Genomic DNA, 23,323 nt, shown 5'->3' with positions numbered 1-23,323 from the left:
TTTAGTAGTTAAGGTTCACATCCTAAGGCTAGGGAGAGAACCAGTCTAAAATACCTAAAGTAAAATTAGGGTTCTATTACTGTGAAAGAAGGGATTGAATGGGCATCACTAGAGCTTCCCACTTTGGTTTACTAATCTAGCTATGGGTTTTTCTGTTCGTTTTTAAAATTAGTAATCTTTTCCATACCAGGAGTTAGAAGGACAGCCCATATTTGCCCCTAAATAGGAAAGACAAGACCTCCTTATGTTTGTCAATAATGTATATACTTTGCTATGAATTTTGCAGGTGACATAGAGCTATAGTGGCAAAAGTCAATCTCTTTGCGTCTTAATTCACTTTGAAGATGTATCTTCTTTAAAGACTTGATTTCTGACCTGCAGAGCTGAAGATTGGGCCCTGAGTCATAGGATTTTTCTGTATGAGAGGTCTTGGGGGGAAACAAAACAGCTGATCATCCTAGAAGATAGATTTCTTTATTGTTATTGACTAGGGTAATTCTTTTCTAGTGTAGAGTAGGAGTACATGGGTGATTCTTACTTTTTTCTCCTGCATATGTATTTTTTAATTAAATTTTTTAAGAAAAAGATTTTATTTATTTATTTATTCATGAGAGACACAGAGAGAAGGCAGAGACATAGGCACAGGGAGAAGCAGGCTCCCTGCAGGGAGTCTGATGTGGGACTTGATCCTGGAACTCCAGGATCACGCCCTGAGCCAAAGGCAGACACTCAACCACTGAGCCACCCAGGTGTCCCTGAATATGTATTTTTTTTTTTTAAAGACTTTACTTATTTATTCACGAGAGACACAGAGAGAAAGAGGCAGAGACACAGGCAGAGGGAGAAGCAGGCTCCACACAGGGAGCCCGATGTGGGACTTGATCCCAGAACTCCAGGATCATGCCTGAGCCAAAGGCACACAGACACCCGACCGCTGAGCCACCCAGGCATCCCTGAACATGTGTTTTTAATGGTATGAATGCTTTGTGTGTCTTTGTTAAGGGTCCAGATTTTCCGAACTCAAATATTTGAAACATATTTTCTTTTTTCTGTCACTTCCCATCCTAACCACAAGATTTTGCTTGAATGTTGACAGGAGAAAGATAATATTGAAGAAAAAATTAATTTTTTCAAAATAATGCCTAGTTGTACTTTTTTGCTCTAAAAATTTACTTCGTGCCTCTTTCTGTTACCTCTGATATTCATGTATAAGTTAGTGCAATCGTTACTCAGAATATTGTGTTGACTTGTGATTATTCTTTGTTACCATATTAAAGACTGAACTGATGGCCAGACTAGTAATAAGTCTCCTGTTAACCTTCTAATCACTTTATACTCTGAGGCTGAAGTACTGTTAGATACTGTTTAGATATTTCTTTCTTTACCTCTTGTCTGTGTTCTCTTTTCATCCTTGATTATATTGTGAGCACCTATGGGTCAGGTAAAATACTGAGGGATATAGTTTACTTAGAGATATAAGACATAATCCCTACCAGATTATACTCGATGGTATAAGTAAACCATTAATATTAAAATATTGTGTGAGCAGTATTATGCTGAAGTTCCCCGAGGATACTATTGGAGTATAGAGGGAGAATATCTCAAACTTGAGGAAGATGGAACAGTTCTTGGAGGAGGTAGTGACTATCATTGTTCCAGGCAAGGGATACAGAAATTATAAAGCTTAAAGTTGTGAGGGATTTTGATACATTTAGGGAATTACATAGAGGTAGTTTGGTACTTTGGTTGGCTTCCATTTTATATCTGCTGCTTTCTGCATGTCTCTTTTATTCTTTTCAGACCTAAAACATTAGTTTCCTCTATTATTCAGTACAAATAGTGGAATATACCTAATAACAACATTGGAGTTATATATCTTGTAGTTCAGGCTGTCCTAATTTAGGTCTGGTATCCACACCTGAACAAATCATTTATACTCTGGAGCAGGGTTTGGGTAATGTTTGTCATCATGTCAGCTTGGGTTAGATAATTTACCCTAGTGGAAAACAACCATGGCAGAAGGAGTGAGTAAATCAGTAAATGTAATGAAAGTTAGTAAAGGGCAGTTCCCAAAAATGGTTATGTATGAAGGTGGGTAGGGCAAAACAACACATGTCCTTGTTAGGAGCAGTGGCAGCAGTGTTCAGGTGAGACATTATGAGGGCCTGAAATAAGAGGATGGCAGTGGAGATGGAGAGATACCAAGAAAGAATCAACTAGACTTGATAGATTGAGTTTCGGCTTAAATGAAGGAGGTGCTGTAGTTTAGTTTATTCATTCAACAAAAATATTTGCTGAGTGCTTCCTCTATACTAGCTATAGTTAGAGGTACTGGAAATATAGCAGTGTTATATATCAAGTTATGGTCCTAGTTATGTAGTAACTTACAAAATTTATTCAAAGATGATACTTATGTTTCTGGCTTAGATGATTGGGTGAATGGCAGGTTCCATTCACTTTAAGTTTGAAGGGAAATGTAATGAATTCATTTTTGGAGATATTAAGTTCGAGATGATAATGCTATATTGAGGAGAAGTTAGATATATGGGCGAGGGGCTTAGGAGAGGGTGGAACAAGAGGTCTAGAATTGGAAGTCACAACCACATGGTGGTGGCAGAAGTTTTAAAAACTTACGTAAGATAAAATTTGCTTTGTATGTGTGTATGTGTAAGTTAGTGAATTTTTTAAAAAAATTATTTATTTGATAAAGAGAAAGCATGGGTAGGGGGAGGAGCTGAAGAAGGGAGGGGGGAGAGAGAGAGAGAAAGAGAGAGAGAGAGAGAGAGAGAGAGAGAGAAAATCTCAGGTAGTTTTGGTGCTGAGCACAAGCCTGACAGAAGACTTGATCCCATGACCCTGAGATTATGACCCAAGCTGAAACCAAGAGCTGAATGCCCAACCAATTGAGCCACCCAGGCGTCCCTATATAATTCAGTGAATTTTAACATGCATATGGTTGTATGTTGCTGCCACCACAATTAGTATACATGATGGTACAAGTTATATTATGATACCCTTTTCTAGTTACACCCTAATCCCACCCCTCATCCTGAAAAGCAGGGAACTATTTTTCTCTATCTCTATAGTTTTTGTTTTAAGAATGTGATATAAATGGAAAATGGAATAATACAGCTCTTAAGACTGGCTTCTTTTTACTTAGCATAATATCTTTGAGATTCATTCAAGTTGTATCCAGCAATAGTTTGTTGCTTTTTATTGCTGAGTGGTATACCATTGTATGGATGTGCCATAGTTTCTTTATTCATTCACCCACTGAAAAACGTTTGAGTTGTTTCCAATGTGGGGCAGTTAGGAATAAAGCCACTTAAAAACACTCTTGTATAGATTTTTGTGTGATTGTGAGCTTTCATTTTTCCGGGGTCAGTGGCTAGGAGAGAGATTATTGGATTATATGGGAGGTATATATTTAGCTATAAGAAACCGCCAAACTACTTTTCAGAGTGGCTGTACCATTTTCATTCCAACCAGCAAAATTGAGAGTTTTGATTGTTCCATATCTCTGCTAGCACTTGGTATTATCAATAAACTATATCTTTTAATTTTAGCTATACTTTTAAATGAGTTGTGGTATCTTATAGAGTAATATGCATTTCTCTAATGGCTAATGATACTGGACATATTCATATATCTTATATGGTCAAGTGTCTGTTTAGATTTTTTGTACAGTTAAAAAAATGAAAAAAAATTTTTTTGTACAGAGCTTAATTTTGTGGTTTTCTTACCATTGAGTTTTGAGGTTTGTTATATATTCTAGATACAAATCCTTTGTTGGATATGTGATTTGCTTATTTTGTTGTTCTCATAAATGATTTTTTTCAGAGCAGAAGTTTTAAATTTTGATGAAGTTCAATTTATCTTTTTTTAAAAAAAATGGATCATACTTTTGGTATCATATCTTAAAACTGTGTCTAATCTAGGTCATAAAGATTATTTTCCTAAAAGTTTTATAGTTTAGATTTATGGTCTATTTTGAGATACTTTTCATATAACATATGAGGTTAGGATTGATGTGTCTGGTTTTTGTATATGGATATGCATTTGTTCCAGCACTGTTGTTGAAAAGACCATCCTTTCTCCTTTGAATTGCTTTTGCATCATTGTCAAAAAATCAATTGACTATATTTATTTGGGTCTCTTTCTCTAATGTGGGGCTCTGTCCCAAGACCCTGAGTTCATTACACGAGTTGAAGGCAGATGCTTAACTGACTGAACCACTCTGGTGCCCGTTTGGGTCCTTTTTCTGCACCACATATTCTTTTCCACTGATCTCTTTATATTTATGTATAATACAACACTGTCTTGATTACTGTAGCTTTATAGGAAGTCTTAAAACCAGGGTAGTGTGGTTCCTGTAACTTTGTTTTTGTTTTGCAGACTTGTTTTAGATAGTTTAGATCCTTTGCCTTTCCAGATGCCTATTAGAATCTGTAGGTAAAAAAAAAAAAAAAAAAAAAAAAAAGCTTCTGGGATATTGGTTGGAATTTCATTACATCTACAGATAATTTGGAGTAGAATTAAAATCTTTACCATGTGGGGTCTTCCAGTCCAAAAACATGATTCTTTTTCCATTTATTTAGGCCTTAACTGATGTCTTTCATTAGCATTTTGTAGTTTCTAGCATACAGATCCTACATTTGTTTTGTCAGATTAATACTTAGGTTTGTTCGTTCTTTCTTTCTTTCTTTCTTTCTTTCTTTCTTTCTTTCTTTCTTTCTTTCACTGTTGTTAGTAGTATTCCTTTAAAACCTTGAGTTGTAAAATGCTGATTTTTTTAAAAAATATTTTTATTTATTTATTTTTGAGAGACACGGAGAGAGACACATAGGCAGAGGGAGAAGCAGGCTTCCTGAGGGGAGCCCAATAAGGGACTCGATCCCAGGACCCCGGGATCACACCCTGAGCCAAAGACAGATGATGCTCAACCACTGAACCACTCAGGCGTCCCTTGATTTTTGTTTTTAGAGATTGTACTGTGACCTTGCTAAACCCAGCTCTTAGTTCTAAGAGGTGTGTGTGGGGTTTTGTTTGTTTTTGGTAGAGTACTTTGAATTTTTAAGTGGACAGTAATGTCTTCTGAGAATATAGTTTTATTTCTTCTTTTCCAGTCTGTATTGCAATGACTAATACCTCCAGTATGATGGTAGCTAAGAGTGGTGAGAGTGTGTGTTCTTGCCTTGTTCCTGATCTTAAGTGCGAAGCATTTAGTCTCTGCCACTAAGTATGATTGATGTTGGCTATAGGTTTTTTTTTTTGTAGGTGTTCTTTATCAAGTTGAGGAAATTCCCCTGTATTCCTAATTCTCTAATTTTTTCATGAATGAATATTGGATTTTGTTACTTTCTTGCATCAAATGATATGATCCATGTGGTTTTTCTTCTTTGAATCATTAATGTGATAGATTACATTGAGTTCCAAATATTAAACTGTTGAGCATGCCCAATATAAGCCCCTCTTGGTTATTGTGTATGTTTGTTTCTACACTACTGGAGTTGATCTGCCAATATTTGTTGAGGATTTTTGTTTCTGTGTTCAAGAGGGATACTGAGCTATAGTTTTGATCTGCTTTGGTATCAGAGTAATTTTGTTCTCATAAAATGAGTTGTGTTTCCTTTTTTTTTTTTCCTTTGGGAAGAGATAGCATAGAACTGGTGTGTTCTTTATTTAACTGCTTGGTAAAATTCACCTGTGAAACTATCTGGGCCTAGAGATTTCTTTTTTGTAGAAGTTTTTTTAACCACAAGATTTATTTAATAGTTACAGAAATATTCAGGTTACTATTTAATTTTGGGTGAGGTTTAGTAGTTACTAACTATTTATTAAAAGATGTATTTTGAAGACAAAGTTTTGCTGCTAACTGGCTATGTGACCTTGGGAGAGGTATCTTAGTGTTAACCTCTCTGGTCTTAATTCGTTCATCTGAAAAATTAAAAAGATTTTTTCGATTTCTTTAAGGTTTCACAAAGTTTTTAAATTCTGTAATTAGGGTAGGATAAGAGTGTATATGTTTGAAGTTTATGTGAAAGGATTGTGAGCCTCTGTTTCGTGTTTCATCTGTTAGTGTTTGAACATTGGTTTAACCTTGATTCACTTCGCCTCTTAACAGATAAGTTCTGTATTTTCTTCTTATCAGTGGATTATTTGGTGATGAAAAGGTATGGTCAGAGGCAGGCCTTTTTTTGTATTTATACATGATATACTTAAGGTGTATGAAAAATTACTTTTATAAGCTAATTATATAGGAAGATGTAAGGTATGTCGTATGCTAGTTTTTAATGTTATATTTTTTGAATAATTAAATTACCAGTTTAGAATTTATACAGTGTTAGAAATGCATTTCTCTTTTGGCGATTATCCTTCTGATTCTTCATAATTTGGTGATTATCCTTCTGATTTAAAGTCATTCATTTTTAGCTACTTGATGGAGACAGTGTCTATTTAAATATTTTATGTAAAATTCGTTTTTAAAAGGTGCACACTGTTGTGCATCCTGTCCATTTATTGGGTTAAAGCAAAGTGAAAATAGCATACAGATCTGCTGCCGAAGGAAACATTAAGTTGCAGGCTGCAGCTGGAGGATTTTACGTAGGCACCTGTGGGTTTGAGTGCGTTCAATATACAGACTGCAGTAGGAGGCTGGCACTGCCTCTGCTGACTCCAGTACACTCCTTCACTGCTGTCTGCCGATTTCTCCACTGTCCAGAAGACAAACAAAATGGTGCAGCACGTAGAGGGCATGGGAAAAAAATAACCGTCAATATGATTCAAAGGTGGGTTTGCTGCATTGAATAGTAGAGAAAATTGTTTAACAAGATTAAAAGCTTGGATATAGTTCAGTATGTCAGAAATCCTTAGCTGTTTTAATGTTTGTGACCATTTAAGAATGAAAATGTATAGTTCTGAAATCTGCATGCCACCTATATATAGAGGTTTCAGATATATTGCATGTGTGACATTAATAAATATATGCATGGTAGATTATAAACAGATTTATATTTGTACCAAATATGTGGAATGTGTGTGTGTGTCTATATATATAGACATGAATGCATGAAGGGTTTTTTTTACTATTAATACTAGGTTGTTAAAAAAGTAAGAACTTAAAGGTTTAATATTTTCTCTGTTGCTTATTTGTCGCAGCTCCTACCAATGTCTTTTTCCTTATATTGTTCATTTTATAATAGTAGAGAGCATTAGTAGGGCATTCTCTGGTGAGATGGAAAATAAGTAGAATGAACACTGGAGTTGGCACTTCATATTTTATTGATGACTGTAATGCAGTGTGAGTTCGCATTGCACATAGTCATGATTTAAATGATTACCTCTTTTATGAAAGCAAAATGTTTGTAAGAATGGCCATGTTGAGGACAGTGAGTATAAAATAAGGAGAGGAAGTAGGACAAGTAAAATTTCTGTCCTTGGTTTCTTGAGCAATGTTTAGCATGGACTCAAGACACTGTCTTTTTAGAAGTACAGTATAGAAACAATTGAACATCAAGCATAAAAAAAAAAATGGAGGTTTAGTTTCCCACCTCCTCCCGGAAGCGCTTTACTTATGTACTCATATATTTTGGGTTTCAGTGGCTGCATGTTACTGGGGAGCTGTCCAGTTGAGACAAGATATATTTACTTAAGCCACACCCAACAGATTGAGCTTTTTTATGCTTGGGCACTATTTTAATCCTGTGCTGATTTGTAACCGTCATATGTGGGATGCCTTTGAGTTGTGAAAAAAAAAAAAAAAAAAAGAAGAAAATACTAGATTCACAGGTTCCAGCTTAATGTGTTCTTGAATATCTGAGTTGTTATATTAATAGCACAGAAGAGCAGTATTTAAGTTATGTAGCATTATCTCTATCTGAGAGAGAGAGAGATATTGAGAGAGGAAATATTTGTATGGTGCCAGTACAAGTACACTGCAAGTATTCTGATCATATAGGGAACAGTGCTGCTGGCATACTATTTTTTAGTTAATATTGTAGGTGTTAAATTGAGGGTAGACATTTAGAGTTCAGATTTTCTTCTTTGAGAAAATATTTGGCCAAGTGTTTTAAATATTTCACTTAATTTTTCTGTGCCTTAAAAAATTACAAAAGATTAAGCCTGAGTTTATAAAATCTACTTATAATATTTTATTCTATACCAATGACATGTTGTATGTGATAAGAATTAACAACTGTATGGCTGTTTGCCACTGTTGGATTACCTCACCCACTTTACTATAAACAGAAATAAAAAGGATCAACATTCATTTTAGTAGTCTGTGGAGTGCCCATATTCTGTATTTTCACAAACTCTTTTAGACAAAGCAAATTCACTCTTTTTCCCAAAAAGAAAAATAACCCTCTTGTCTGTACTATATTCCTTTGATTTTATTGAGTAACATAGAAGAACAATACAGGATTTTTATATGCTAGATTTACAATAAATAGCTAAATGTAAATTGAAATATACTATATTATTAGAGTGTTTCATGTATCTAAAATGTTATATAACCCTGATGGAATGTTGCAGATGAAACAAAGAAATCTGATTGGTTCCTTACAAGACACAGCAGCCTTGAAATCTGTTCTAACCAGAGGCTTTTACAGCAGACTGGATGGCTAGTTAGTATCACAGTGAAAATATAAAAAAATGCTGTGGTGACAAGGAAGGGTTTGGAGGAGAACTGAAGTTATTAAAGCACTTCAGTAATTCCTGTCTTCTGAGCATTTTATTTCCTTGCAGGGCACCACCCACCTTTTTTTTTTTTTTCTCGCTTTGCTTATTGTTACTTCAAGGGTGTTATATTCTATTAGGTTAACAAACTTTCTAAATAGTATTATTTAATCAACTAGAAGAGCCTGTCTAAAAAGTTTCACATTAAATGATAGGGTTGGTTAATGAGTAATATAATTTCAGAACATTTATTAAATATAGATGAGTGAGACTTGTTGGGAAGGAGGGAAGATATAATAGAAAAGAGTTCTGAAGAACATGAACTCTTTCTCCCTACCCTTCCCCATTCTATTAGATTTGTATTAGATGATTTGTCATCTAAGACTTCAGTGATGCTTGGTGAGGGCATATTGTTATTGACATTCAAACACAGCAGCCTATTGCAAGTCAAAACAGGTGGAGAATTGTTTGCTGTCTGCTGGCTATTAGAAACACCCTTGAGATGTGAGAACAATATATGTTAGCTTTTATGTACTTATTATTCTTGGCTAGATGGTCTGCTGGAATATAGTTGTAAATTATAGTACCAAATATCCAATCCTTTTATCCTATTACAGAAAATATTCAAAATATATGTGTGGTTTATTTTATTAAAATTTGAAATTCTTATATTTAAATAGTAGTAGGTCAACCTCATAGGATCTGGGGAGGGAAAAATTAGTGTGAACAGGAAGTAAGCATTTAAATTAAGAAAATTAATTATATTGAAAGGAATTAGAGAAGCATCATAAAGCATAAAGACTAGTATCTAATATATAGATATATTCTGATAAAAACCGACTATATCTTTTAGGTTCCATTTCTGTGCTCATTTTCTAAATTATCCGATATGCTAATAAAGTCAGGCTAAAGGCAGCTGGCTGCTCGTGTTACAAGCTGAAAACAAAATGGCTGGCAAGGATTAGTACTGTAAATTTGTAATAGAGAGCTGGATGCAATTAAGCTATCTTTTGTTGAAGGAGATTGTTACAAAGTAAGTTGATGAGGGAATGACTTGCAGTAGATATTTCGGATAATAAAGAAACATCTTTTTATTAAAAAAATGTAAAAATTGTCTATTACAGCATAAAAACAAAAGATTTTATGCTGTAAATAGAGAGTAATTCGTTTTAAACTAAGCAATAAAAAACTCTTATTAATATTCATTTAACCATCATTGTCTTTGTAATTCTAAGATCCAGGTAGTTTCTGGGTGTATTATTTATGAATCTTTCAGATTCACAGTATGTTTATGGGTAAAAGAAATAAGTGAATACATTCTTAAAGTGGGGGGGAATTTAGAGTTAAGTTTCTGGGAGTTTTATAAATTAATGAGTCTTTTAGATTAACATTAGATTTATTTATTTATGAATCTTTTAGAAGGATAAAAGAAAATAACAGGAAACTTTAGAGACAATGAAAATAGGAATTAGAAAATGACTTCATCCATAGGTTTGTGTATTAATAAGGGTTTTTCTCTGTGTAACTCTAAGCCTTTTCTCTTGATATTTAGCAATTGTCGAAAGATTAAATGACACTGAAATGGTTAATAGGCTTCAAAAGATTGAGAAATAGCTTCAGGAATTCCTAATTACTTAGGTCAAAGACCATACATTAGCTCTCACACGTCTGTCTCTCACAGTGTCATGGCTATGTACTGTGAGAGGGCAGACAATATAAATATGTCATCTCTGTTTCTTCAGGACGTAATGCAATGCCCCAGCACTTACTGGGTGCCTAGTAACTGATGAAGAAGCGTAAGAGCACTTTGTGTGTGCATATAGAGACACAGATACATGTAAATACATATGTAATTATACTCAAGTTTTAGAACCTTATGAAATAAATTCTATTACAGTTGGCCTTTGAACAATTTAGGGGATAGGGTACTGACTCCTGCACAGTTGAAAATCTACAAATAACATTTGACTGCCCCAAAACTTAATTATCAATAGCCAACTGTTGACCAGAAGCCTTACAGATAACACAGTTGATTAACACATGGTTTATATGTTATATATTGTATTCTTATATATGAAGTAAGCTAGTGGAAAGAAAATGATACCAAAGTCATAAGAGAAAAAAAAGAAAGTCATAAGAGAATATATATAGTACTATATTAATTTTAAAAACTCATCTATACATGGGCCTACACAATACAAATCCATGTTGTTAAGGATCAGCTGTACTTTATTTTACTCATTTAGCAAATAAAGAAACAGGCAGAGAAAAAAAAGAAGAGACCTGGCCAAAGTTTTACAGTAAGTGTGGGAGCCAGGATTTGTCCTTGTATGGACCCAAAGCCTTTTATTGTCTCTTCCTCCGGTAACTGAAGATTGAGATGTTAGTATTCAACGGGATCCTTTACCCTCAGGAGGATGCATTGTGCATATAATCTGGCAGAAACTGCAAGCAGAGAAAACCTTCCCTACATCTCTTTCAAAATTGCTTTAGCTGATACTTTGTTTTCTAAAGTCCTTTTCTATAGCTATAGTTGATGGCCCATTATCATCACTGCTAATGGAGATGTCATTTCTAAAAGCTGCTTAAAAGCACAAAGCGGGTGTATTCAGGAAGCAGTTGGAAAATACACGAAGCTTTCTGCACTCCCAAAATGGCCACCAACATCTAACCTGTTTTCATGTCCAGTTGATTAGAACTTCTGAATTATCTTCAACTTTGTTTTCTCTTGTCCTCTTCCATTCTCACTTCCTAATTTAGAATTTCCTTTTTTTCTACTTAAATTATGATGTCTCCAGGCTCAGTACCCTTAGGTCCATTCTCTATTTTGCTATAATAATGAATTTTCATAAATGTAAATTCCTATAACTTTCAAAACAAAATATAGTATGTCTTCTCACTAGTTCTCATTGTTATAACCATATCCTAACAGATACACACAGATGTAGATAATATACAGACTCCTACATACAAATATAGAATTTGGTAAAAAAAAAAAAAAAAAAAAAAAAGAAGTTGATGTTTGAATCTCCTTTATCAGAGATGAAAAATTCCTAATATAAATATATCCATGAACAATTTTCAGTGTTGTATGTGTTCTAAAATTTACTAAGCGTGGGCAGCCCGGGTGGCTCAGCGGTTTAGTGCCGCATTCGGCCCAGGGTGTGATCGTGGAGATCCAGGACTGAGTCCCCTGTCAGGCTCCCTGCATGGAGTCTGCTTCTCCCTCTGCCTGTGTCTCTGCCTCTCTCTCTCTCTCTCTCTCTCTCTCTCTCTCTCTCTCTTTCTTTCTCTCTGTCTCTCATGAATAAATAAATAACATCTTTAAAAAAATAAATAAAATAAAATTTACTAAGTGGTATTATTGTCTCTGTAGAATTCTGTATCTTGCTTATTTTGCTTTTGTTTGGTATGTATGGATTTGGTTTATTTCTTGTATGTGTTGTGTAGTATTCAATTTTATGAGCACATTTCTTTTACTCATTTCTTTCCTAATAGAAATCTGAATTTATTTCAGTGTTTGTTTTGTTCTGTGTTATTACAAAAAATGCTGCAGTGAATATCCTTATACACATTATCTGAATTTTTCTAGGGGCTATACCTGAAAGCGGATGTAGATTATTTGCATTTCACTTTTGCTAGATAATTCTTGTGCTTAGTCACTGTGTCAGTTTATAATCTTCTCAAAAATGTTTGAGAGTTCCTGTTTCGCAGTATCCTTGCCAACATTCATATGGTCAGACTTCTTCATTTTCCTAAACTGGTATATAAAAGGTAATATCCTACTGATTTAATTTTTATTTCCTTAATTTCTAGTAAAGCCAGATATGCTTTGATGTGTTTTGGCCTTTCAGATGACCTCTTTTCTTAATAGCTTCCTTATATTCTTTATACATTTTTTTCTTGGATTATTTATCTTTGTCTTATTGGTTTATGGATATTTATATATTCTAGACAGGGTTCAGCAAACTATAGCCCATGGATCAAATCTAGTCCACCACCTGTTCCTGTGCAACCTGTGAGCTGAGGATAGTTTTTACATTTATTTTATGATTCAGAAAAAAACAGAATAGAATGTTACAACATGTAAAAATTATATGAATTCCAAATTTCAGTTCTATAAAGAAGAAAGTTTTATTGGAATACAGCCATACTTGTTTATTTACATATTGTCTGTGGCTGTTTTTGTGCTACAATGGTGGAGTTAAGTAGTTGTAACAGAGAACATATGGTCTGCAAGCCTAAAATATTTATTCTCTTTACAGAAGTTCATAGATCCCTGTTGTAGATCGATCCTTAGTCTGTGACATTTATTGCAAATATCTTTTCTCGTCTCTATTCTTTTTTAAGACTTTGCTTTTGGTTATAAGACTAAAACTCTAAACCTCAATTGAATGTAAGTTTAAAATTTTAATGTATTCATATTAATCATTCTTTATTCCTCCTATATTGTTTCAGAAAATTTTCTTTAATGGTTAGAGTTTTGATTTTTACTTCCAGATTTTTTACTACATTTTTATTTTTTTCCCTCTTAATTTTTTGGTAGTGAGATTATAGAATGACAAGGGGATCTAGTTATTTTTTTCTCATATGGAAAAAGTTAATTTCTGTATCCCTTTTTGTTGTTGAATTTAGCCTTTCCTTTCTCCAGTGCTGTATATTGTTATTTTCTCATATATGAAATTCCTTTATTTACATGTGAGTCTATTTTCTTGATTCTTTATTCAGTTACTTCCTTATTTTTTGATTAAATATTTCTGTTTTTTTTTAATATATTTATTTTAGAGAGAGAGCATGCATGGGTAAGGGGTAGGGATGGGGAGAGGGAGAAAGAGAATCCCAAGCAGACTCCCTGCTGAGATCGAGACCTGAGCCAAAGTCAAGAGTCCAATGCTCAAGAGACCAAGCCACCCAGGTGCCCTGATTAAATATTTCTATATTCTACTAGATCCTAATGACTCCTGTTATTCAACCAGTTAATCATTATTGTATTTATGTTTCCTAGTAACTTAGGAGAAAAATATAAAACAGTAATACTCTAGTAAGGACCTTACTAATGACAAGTTTAGAGAAGGCAGTATTTTTCTTGAATTTTTTTTTTTTATATATTATATATACCAAGGTTTTTCAATTGAAAAACTATTTTCCTTAAAACATTTTGATCTTAAATTTTTATTTTCATTGCTATCATTGTAATCAAATAATATAGGTGTATGGGATAAAGTAAAATTTGTGAAAAAAATTGAAGCATAGTTAGATTCTATATATATAGGCTTTTTATTATTTTATTTTTTCAGTGAGTGTCAATACATTTAAATATACTTCTCAAAACAGAAAGATGTGCCTTTTTTGTGGGGTGAGGTGAGGGGGGGAAGATTTTTAATCTGTCAGTAGCTATCATTCTATCTTTTTAAGACATAAGAGGAATAAATATAAGGGTTTATTTTATTATGAACATATGACATAAAATACAAATTTTCTCTTACTTGTGCTTTTGAACTTATCCTCATATATGAAGGTAGGAATTTGGGGTCAAGATCATACTTTATCCTGACTCCTTAGGTATATAGTGGTTGTTTCGCAGGTTTCCACTCTAGATATCCTGAGGGTAGAGATTAAAAAGTGAACAAAAGCCAATATTAGGAAAACAAAGGGAGATCTAACAAGAAATGAAGCTGGAAAAGTAGAATCTTATAGACCATGTTAAGAATTTTTATCTCTTCTTGGGCACCTAGGTGGCTCAGTCAGTTAAGTGTCTGCCTTCAGCTCAGGTCATGATCCTGTAGTCCCAGGGATCTAGTTCTCACTTGCTGACTCTCAAATAAATAAATAAAATCTTGAAAAAAAAAATTTTTTGATACGTTCTGATGGGGATTGCTTTAACATTTTAAACGTTAAATGAGAAAACTAATACATCTGCATTTCTAAATGATTACTCATTTTGTGGATAAACATTTAGAAGAGAATGGGTATAGGAATTGGAGACAGGTTAGGTATGGATTCAGGGACATTTAAGAAGAAGAATCAACAGTATTTGGTGATGAATTCATTGAGATGAGAAGCTCTGATAGAGTATCAGGTTTGAAAGAGTCAGGGGAAAGTAAAATTTCCTGTTCAGATATTTTGAGTTTGAGCTATATAGGAGACATTCAAGTAGAAATTTCAAAAAGACAAATAATAATTAATAGATGGACCTCTCCAGTTTTTACACAAAGATGAATAAAAGGAGCTCCTTTTACATTAGAATACATTAGAATCATGTATTTAAAAGTAAAACACAAGCATTTGTGTTGAGAATTGAGAATCATTACAGAGTTCCTGATTGAGAATTACCTGTTTGGTTTAGAAAAAAATCAAGGGATTAAATAATTTCATTTCTGGCTGTCTGTGTTTCCCTCCTTCTAGTCCTAGATCTGGAATTGATGAGGCACTAAATAGAGGTTAAGATTAAATCAGATTGTAAATTAAATCCTTGATTTAAAATAACTTCCTATTTCTCCATCCCAGTCTCACAGCTTCTGTTTCTTTATCTTGGTTAATGGAATTATAAGAAGTCCAATGAAATTCTATTCTTTATCTTGGTTAATGGAATTATAATAAATCCAATGAAATTCCCAAGTTAAGAATTCTAAGGCATCCAGAATTCCCTTCTTTCACTCATGCAAATTAATTAATTCAACAGCTATCTTTTGAGCAACTACTACCTATCAGCTGTTGCCCTAGACATGGGGAATGGAACAGTGAATACAAAATTATTTGCCCTTATGGAACTTACATTCTAATAGAGAAGATGGCCAAAGTTAAAATAAATAAGTAAAATATAGACTATGTTAGTGATAACTACTAAGGGGAAACAAGCAGGGAAGGGAGAAGAAAGTATGTCTATTGTAAATCTGGTATCTAGGGGGAGTATGATTTTAGATAGGGTGCTGAGGGAAGATGTCCTTGAGGGGACACTTAGATACCTATCTGAAGGAAATGAAAGAATAGGCCTTACTGATAATCTGTGAGAGAAATATTCCAGGCAGATGCCTTGATACAAGTATATTTTTGGTGTGTTTATTTACTTATTTATTTTATTTTAAAAGATTTTATTTATTTGAGAGAAAGCGAGAGAGAAAGAGCACAGGCAGGGGGAAGGGCAAAGGAAGAGGGAGAAGCAGACTCCTCTGCCGAATAAAGGAACCCAAAACGTAACCACAACATGGGGCTGGATCTCAGGACTCTAGAATGATGACCTTAGCCAAAGGCAGACACTTAAGCAGCTGAGCCACTCAAGCACCCCTCTTAAATATATATATATGTATGTGTGTGTGTGTGTATTTATTTATCTATTTAAGATTTTATTTATTTATTCATGAGAGACACATACACACAGAGAGACAGAGACATAAGCAGAGGGAGAAGCAGGCTTCCTGCGGAGAGCCTGAGGCAGAACTCGATCCCAGGACCTCAGGATCACGACTTGAGCCAGAGGCAGACGCTCAACCACTGAGCCACCCGGGTGCCCCTCTTTGGCATGTTTAGAACATGACAGGAACCAGTATGCTTCAGTGAAGTCAGAGGCGCAAGAATAGTAGGAGATGATGTCAGAGAGGTAATGGGGACCACATCAAGTTGCGCTTTGATCTAAGTACTTTGACTTTTACTAAGATGGGGAATCTTTGAGGAGAGAAGTGTCATGATGTGATTTGTGTTTTAACAGAACCATTCTGATTGATGGGTTGAGATTAAACTCAAGTCCGGCCAAGACAGAGCAGAGAAACCAGGTGATAGATAAAGGTGGTTGGGACCAGGGTGGCAGGAGCAAAGAGTGAGAAGTAGTTTGGATAGGTACAGCTGACAGTTTACTGTTGGAATGAATGTGCAGTGTGAGCGAAAGAGAGGAGTTAAGGGTAACTCCCAGGTTTTTGACTCGAGTAACTAAAAGAATGGAGATGCTGTTCACAGATATGAGGAAGACTGTGAGAGGGGAAATGTTAGGCTGTGTCAAATTTTGAGATGCCTGCTTGATGTTCAAAGTTGAGATGTAGGGTGGTCAATTCTGGAAGTACTGAGCTTTTGTTCACAAGGTTCAGGCTGGACATACAAATTTGGGAATCGTCAGCATCTAGATGAAACATAAAACCAAGAGTCTGTTTGAGATAAACAACGGAATGTACATAGCAAAGAGTACAGATTAGAGAAATGAGCCCTGGGGCCCTGGGCCATAGGGACTGCGAAGAGACAGAACAAGCCAGGGGGAGCCACAGAGGTAAGAAGGGGTAGGGTTTTGGAAGTTAAGTGAAAAGAAAGTTTCAAGGAAAAGAGAATGATGAATTGCATCAAATGTTGTTATAATAAGGCAAAAAATAAGAGAACAGAACTGACCACTGAAGTTAGTGGACTTTATAGGAGATCTTGGTAAATGTGAATTTGCTGGAGTGGTGTGGTTGAAAGCCTGATGGGAATGGATTCAAGGAAGAAAGGAGAAATGATCATCATTAGAGCACCTCTTTCAAAAGGATACAGAGTCTTTGGAGTTCTCAGTCCCAAATATGCCACGAACCTGTGCTTCCTTCTGTGTTCTCAGCGTTAGTGCATTTAGTCAGGCTTTCCTTTCATCTGGGCTTATTGCAGTGATCTCTTTATCTCTGTGACCCCATGGTGCCAACTGTAGATGCTTGCCAGATTTGTCTTTGCAAATACTGTTCAGATCATGCTACTCTCCTGCTCATTGTCCCTCATTTTCTTCCCCACACTTAGAAGATGAAGTCTAATCATGAATAATGATTATGCCTTTTGTTGTGATTATGCTTCTGCCAACTTATCTACTTTTGTAATCTGTGTCTTCCCCATACTTTCTGTGCTCTAGTATATCAAACTCTTTGGATTTTCCTAAGTACACCATGGTCTTTTTTTTTTTTTTAATTTTTATTTATTTATGATAGTCACAGAGAGAGAGAGAGAGAGGCAGACACACAGGCAGAGGGAGAAGCAGGCTCCATGCACCGGGAGCCTGATGTGGGATTCGATCCCGGGTCTCCAGGATCGCGCCCTGGGCCAAAGGCAGGCGCCAAACCGCTGTGCCACCCAGGGATCCCCCACCATGGTCTTTTATTCCTGTCTGTTTTTATAAATAAAATCTGCTACTGTTCCTGAACATCCCTTCTTATACTTTAGGGAAGTGGCTTTCCTTAGACCAGGTTAATGTGAAGAGGCAGAGGCTATTCTAGTTTTAAGAATCTTAGGAAGCGGGCAGCCCCGGTGGCTCAGCCTTCAGCCCAGGGCATGATCATGGAGACTGGGATTGAGTCCCACATCAGGCTCCCTGCATGGAGCCTATTTCTCCCTCTGCCTGTGTCTCTGCCTCTCTCTCTCTGTGTCTCTCATGAATAAATAAATAAAATCTTAAAAAAAAAAAAAAAAGGATCTTAGGAAGCTTTACATCTAGGTGACATCATCATCTTAGTAGCATAACTTCTCAAGCCCAGCTCAAAAGAGTAATATTTAGTCTAGTTAACGATAGGTTAAAACCTTCTTTGCTTTATACAATATTATCCCAATTTGGTCCATAAATCCCCCAAGTCACCAAAATCAGCAGTAAACAAGGAGTGAGTGTAACCTTCATCTTCAGTTTAGAGATCATAGCTTTCTGTACAATTAGTACTTCTTACCTATAGTATCTGTCTCTGTTAGCACTGGGAATTTACAGATGGATCCAGTTCATTTCTGTATCAAAGCAACGCATAATCTCTGTGAATGTTTCTCAACTTTGGCTACAGGCTGAATCATCCAGGGAGTTTCAAAGAACTAGTCATGCTTGGGTCTCACTCTCAGTATTCTCATTTCATTGATCTGGGGAAGAGGCGTAGCTTGAGCATAAGCCGTTTTTAAAAAAATAGCTGGATTTCTAGATCAATCTGGTATGTGGCCAAGATTGAGACTCCTATGTATCCTCCTCAGCATCCAGTTTCAACAGATAAGAACATCAAAAATAGATAAAGTGTGTATATGTGCATATATAATATACCTATTGTTGACATTGTTTTATATATATATATATATATATTTTTTAAAGATTTTATTTATTTATTCATGAGAGACAGAGAGAAAGAGAGAAACAGAGACACAGGCAGAGGGAGAAGCAGGCTCCATGTAGGGAGCTCGATGTGGGACTCGATACTGAAACTCCAGGATTATGCCCTGAGCTAAAGGCAGACACTCAACTGCCGAGCCACCCAGGCATTCACATTGTCATATTTTTAACTGTTGTTAAGTTCCTTTGTTGGGCTTTTTTTTTTTTTTTTCAAAGCTTCAACCTCACAAAATGTTTAAAAAGTATAAATTGACAAAAATAAACTCAAAATTCTTTCTTAGCTCTATCATTCTGTGAATCTAAGAAGTGCTTATTTGTAGAGATATCTGTGCTTACTAACAACTCCAAGCAAACTATTAAACTCAAGAATTCGAGTGAGCTATACTGAATACCCGATTTGAGGGGAAGAAGTTTGAAATCAGAGATTATTTCAAATTTACCTTGGAATTTTTTCTTTTCTTTTTTTTTTTTTGGTCTCCTACCAGCTGTACTGTTGAGTTTTCTAACATGTCATGATAGGTTTTTGTATAGATAGAAAATGGTGGAGAAGAGAAGGGCTTTAGAATTAGGCCTAATTTTAGATCCTGGATCCTGCAGTTATGACCTACAACTGTGGCCATGTTTGCTTGAATCTCAATTCCTGTTTCCTGATGTATCAAAAATAAAAATGATATTTATATTATAAGGTTTTATTGAGGATTGAATGACATAAATTTGTAAGACATTTAGCACAGTGACTGTGCCTGACACATAGTAAGAACCAAATAGGTAATGTATGTTTTCATTAATGTTGGCACAGCTGAAGAAGAACTTCAGTTTTCTTTTTCAGTTATATAGAATATGTAAACATATATACCTATTTATTTAGTTTCAATATATTGATACTATGCATTCTTGAAATTAAATAATGAAGATGGCAATTTGCCTCTTGGTCTTCCTCCTCTAAACCTATAACCCAAGTCTAATCTGAGAAAAATATTAGACAAACCCCACTGAGTGCATTCTACAAAATTCCTGACCAGTACTCCTCAAAACTGTCAAAGTTAAAACAAAAATTCCTGAGGAACTAGTCTAAGGAGTCTAAGAATACATCATGACTAAATGTAATGTGGTATCATGGGATGGAAAATAGACATTAAATAAAAATAAGGAAATCTAAAGTGTGGACTTTAGTTAATAATGTATCAATATTGATTCATTAGTTTTGGCAAATGACTAATCTAAGGGGGAAACTAGGTGTAGAGTTTATGGAATCTCCCTGTACTATCTCAGCAACTTTTTTGTAAATCTAAAACTATTCTAAAATAAAAGTTTATTAATAAAAAAAAAAGAAGGGATGCCTGCGTGGCTCAGTGGTTGGGCGTCTGCCTTTGGCTCAGGGCATGATCCTGTGGTCCTGGGATTGACTCCCACATCGGGCTCCTGCATTGAGCCTGCATCTTCCTTTGCCTCTCTCTCTGTGTCTCGTGAATAAATAAAATCTTAAAAAAATAAATAAAAAATAAAAAATAAATATGTAATTGAAAATACCTTGATTTTTAACAGTTGCTCTATTTAATTCTGTGTTTGGGTTGACATTTTATATATTCATTGTGCACCTTGAAAGCACAGTCATCAGGCTTAAAAATACTGACATTAAAAAAAAAATACTGACATTATTACTGGTGATTGCTTCATTTACAATTAGCAAGTCTATTTGTTTTCCTTTTATTACTCATCATCGTTGATGCATAGCTCCATCATGAGAATCAAAGCGTTCTGTGTTTAGAACTTTTCTCAAGCTACAGATCAGACTTTCTGGGATACTTTAGGCAATTTTGGATACCTTAGGCAAATATAAATTGATAACTCATCATAGGGAAGTTGATTTTTGTACTTAGAGTATATGAGCTAGATCTATGAGAATCTGAAAAGTATTAGCTACAGTATTGGTGGCATTGTTAAATCCTTTTTATTTGGGATAGCATGCTTCCTTTTTTCTTTAGAGGAAGAGACACTATAGATGTTTTCTTAAGAACGAAATAACTTTCAGGTGGGTCTGGACTTACCTATGAAAATTCTTTTTTTTTTTTTTTTTTTTAATTTTTATTTATTTATGATAGTCACAGAGAGAGAGAGAGAGAGAGGCAGAGACACAGGCAGAGGGAGAAGCAGGCTCCATGCACCGGGAGCCCGACGTGGGATTCGATCCCGGGTCTCCAGGATCGCGCCCTGGGCCAAAGGCAGGCGCCAAACCGCTGCGCCACCCAGGGATCCCACCTATGAAAATTCTTATTGATAATTAAGATCATTGAGATTGTTGTGGAGGTTAAGGTCTTTGTGCTTTAGAATAATGCCACTTTTCTTATTGTAGTAATAGTTTAGATAAGAAAAGTAAAAACATTGAACTTCTTAAACTGTGTCTCAAGCCACATCAGTACCACTTATTATTCCCTTGAACTTGGTTTGGTTTTATGAATGCATTAATTTTAGAGCTGGCTCTTGGCAAAATTAATTCAACAGTGTGTTTTGTTTTGTTTTTGAGAATAGCCATGCCACTTTGAACCTTAGCCCAAAGATAGTCATGTAAATAATTAATCTTTATGTAGTATGTTAGTAGTATAAAAACAAATATGCATAATGTGTTGTGCCCAAGATTGCGAATCCGAGAAACCACCAAGGAGCCGACACCGATGCAAGCGCACGAGGGTTTATTAGCAAGCTCCAGCTTGGGTCCAAGTATACCCGACACAGCGGAGCAGGGACTTGGACCCCGAAGTGGGTTACAGCTGGGTTTTTTATAGGCTGGTCTAGGGGATTTCCAGAAGGGATGGAAGAATTCTAAGATGGGACTTTCTACCACGGGCGTGGGCTCTGTTGTCTTTCTGATATGGGATTCTCTGCCGAGGGCAATTCTGAGCTCTGTTGTCTTTCTGATATGGGATTACCTGCCGAGGACATTCTGCAGTTTTTCCCCTTAAAGTTCAGCTCTTATTCACAGGGACCTAAGATGGCTGTCCTTGTGCTAATGCTGAACTTTAGGTGGGATGGCCTTAATTTTTCTCGGCCTCCACAAATGTACTATAGAAGCTCAGAAGTGGGAACAATTAATTCTTAGTGGGAGTCATCCCAAAAATCTTATAGACAAGATAAGAAAATGATATATATTTTTTAAAGATTTTATTTATTTATTCATGAGAGACACAGAGCAAGAGAGGCACAGACATAGGCAGAGGGAGAAACAGGCTTCATGCAGGGAGCCTGACATGGGACTCGATCCCGAGACTCTGGGATCATACCCTGAGCCAAAGGCAGACGCTCAACTGCTGAGCCACCCAAGGTCCCAAGAAAATGATATTTAAGCCATCTTTTGGTGAACGGATGTTGTTACTGATCATGATGATGACAGATGAAGATTCCAATTATCATTTAATAAGTGTTTACTTAGTGCCAGATGGCATGCTGTGTTTTATATACATTACCACATTTGTTTTTCACTGCAACTCCAAAGAGATTACTAATATCAGCTTTACAGATAAAGAAATTGAGGTTCAGGGAAGTTAATTAAATTTCCTAAGGTCTTAAATTGAGTCCAGCTTAGTTGTGCTAGACACCAAGCCCCGTAAATATGTATTGGATACGATTTCCTTATATTGTTAAGTAGAGGCAACTGCATTTTAGGTAGAGGAGTTAGTGTGAATAAATTGATAGTGTTAATAAATTAATGAGGAGGCCTCATTAATCCATTTCCCCTTTGAATATCATCAAGTAGTTTGGTGCTGCCAGAGTATAGGAGAATGGTTGCAGGTAATAGAATATTTGTCTTAGAATTGCTTATATCAGGGGTTAGCAGACTTTTTCTCTAAAGGGTTAGATAACAAATATGTTAGGTGTTGCAGGCCATAATAGTTGCAACTACTGAACCCTGTCATTATAGTGTAAAAGACACCATCAACTGCATATAAATGAGTGATCATGACTCTGTGCTAATAAAACTTTATGGACATTCAAATTTAAATTTCATATACTTTTTATGTCACAAAATATTAATCTTTTAACTTTCTAGTCATTTAAAAACGTAAAATCTATTCTTACTTAGCTCATTGGCTATCCAAAAGTAAGTGGCAGGCCAGATTTGACCTCTGGTTTATATGATAATAAGGATTTATTGATTTATATAACTGTAAACCAGAAATAGGATAGTTTTCTTCAGTAATCCAGTGTTAATAAGGACCTTAGTGTCTCCCTCTATCTTAATTTTCATAGTGTTAACTTTATCCTAGTGTTTATTCAGATGCCACCCAGAATATCCAAGGTCTCCATGGGTTGTCTTCCATGTCTAGAGAGAGATAAGACTTTTTCAGGAAATTCTTTCTAATCTCTCTTGAGCTTAATCCCATCAAATTTCATATCTTCCACTCCACAGGAACCATGTTAAATCATCTACATCGACTACATTTACTGGTCACTTCTCAATCTTCATGTTACTTGACCTATCAACATTTGATCTTTTCCTTCGATGAAATGCTGGTGCTGCTTCTTTTTTTTTTTTTTTTTTAAGTAGGCTCCATGCTTAGCATGAAGTTCCAC

The 23,323-nt window shown here is 35.4% G+C and overlaps 1 protein-coding gene across 8 annotated transcripts in view; it reads left to right on the top strand.

Annotated features, from left to right (window-relative positions):
- TANC2 (tetratricopeptide repeat, ankyrin repeat and coiled-coil containing 2) overlaps positions 1-23,323 on the top strand; it is a 369,540-nt gene that overhangs the window by 81,200 nt on the left and 265,017 nt on the right. The window contains exon 1 of one of the 8 annotated variants that reach the window (XM_038546936.1): positions 6,677-6,788. The exons of the other annotated variants lie outside the window; for them this stretch is intronic. The gene's annotated coding sequence lies outside the window, so the exon portion shown is untranslated. Of the gene's footprint in view, positions 1-6,676; positions 6,789-23,323 lie in introns of those variants that run through there. 8 annotated transcript variants of the gene reach the window in all.

Source organism: Canis lupus, chromosome 9 (assembly GCF_011100685.1).
Source record: "Canis lupus familiaris isolate Mischka breed German Shepherd chromosome 9, alternate assembly UU_Cfam_GSD_1.0, whole genome shotgun sequence".
In the NCBI taxonomy this organism is placed as follows: domain Eukaryota; kingdom Metazoa; phylum Chordata; class Mammalia; order Carnivora; family Canidae; genus Canis; species Canis lupus.
This window is presented reverse-complemented; position numbering and strand designations above follow the sequence as displayed.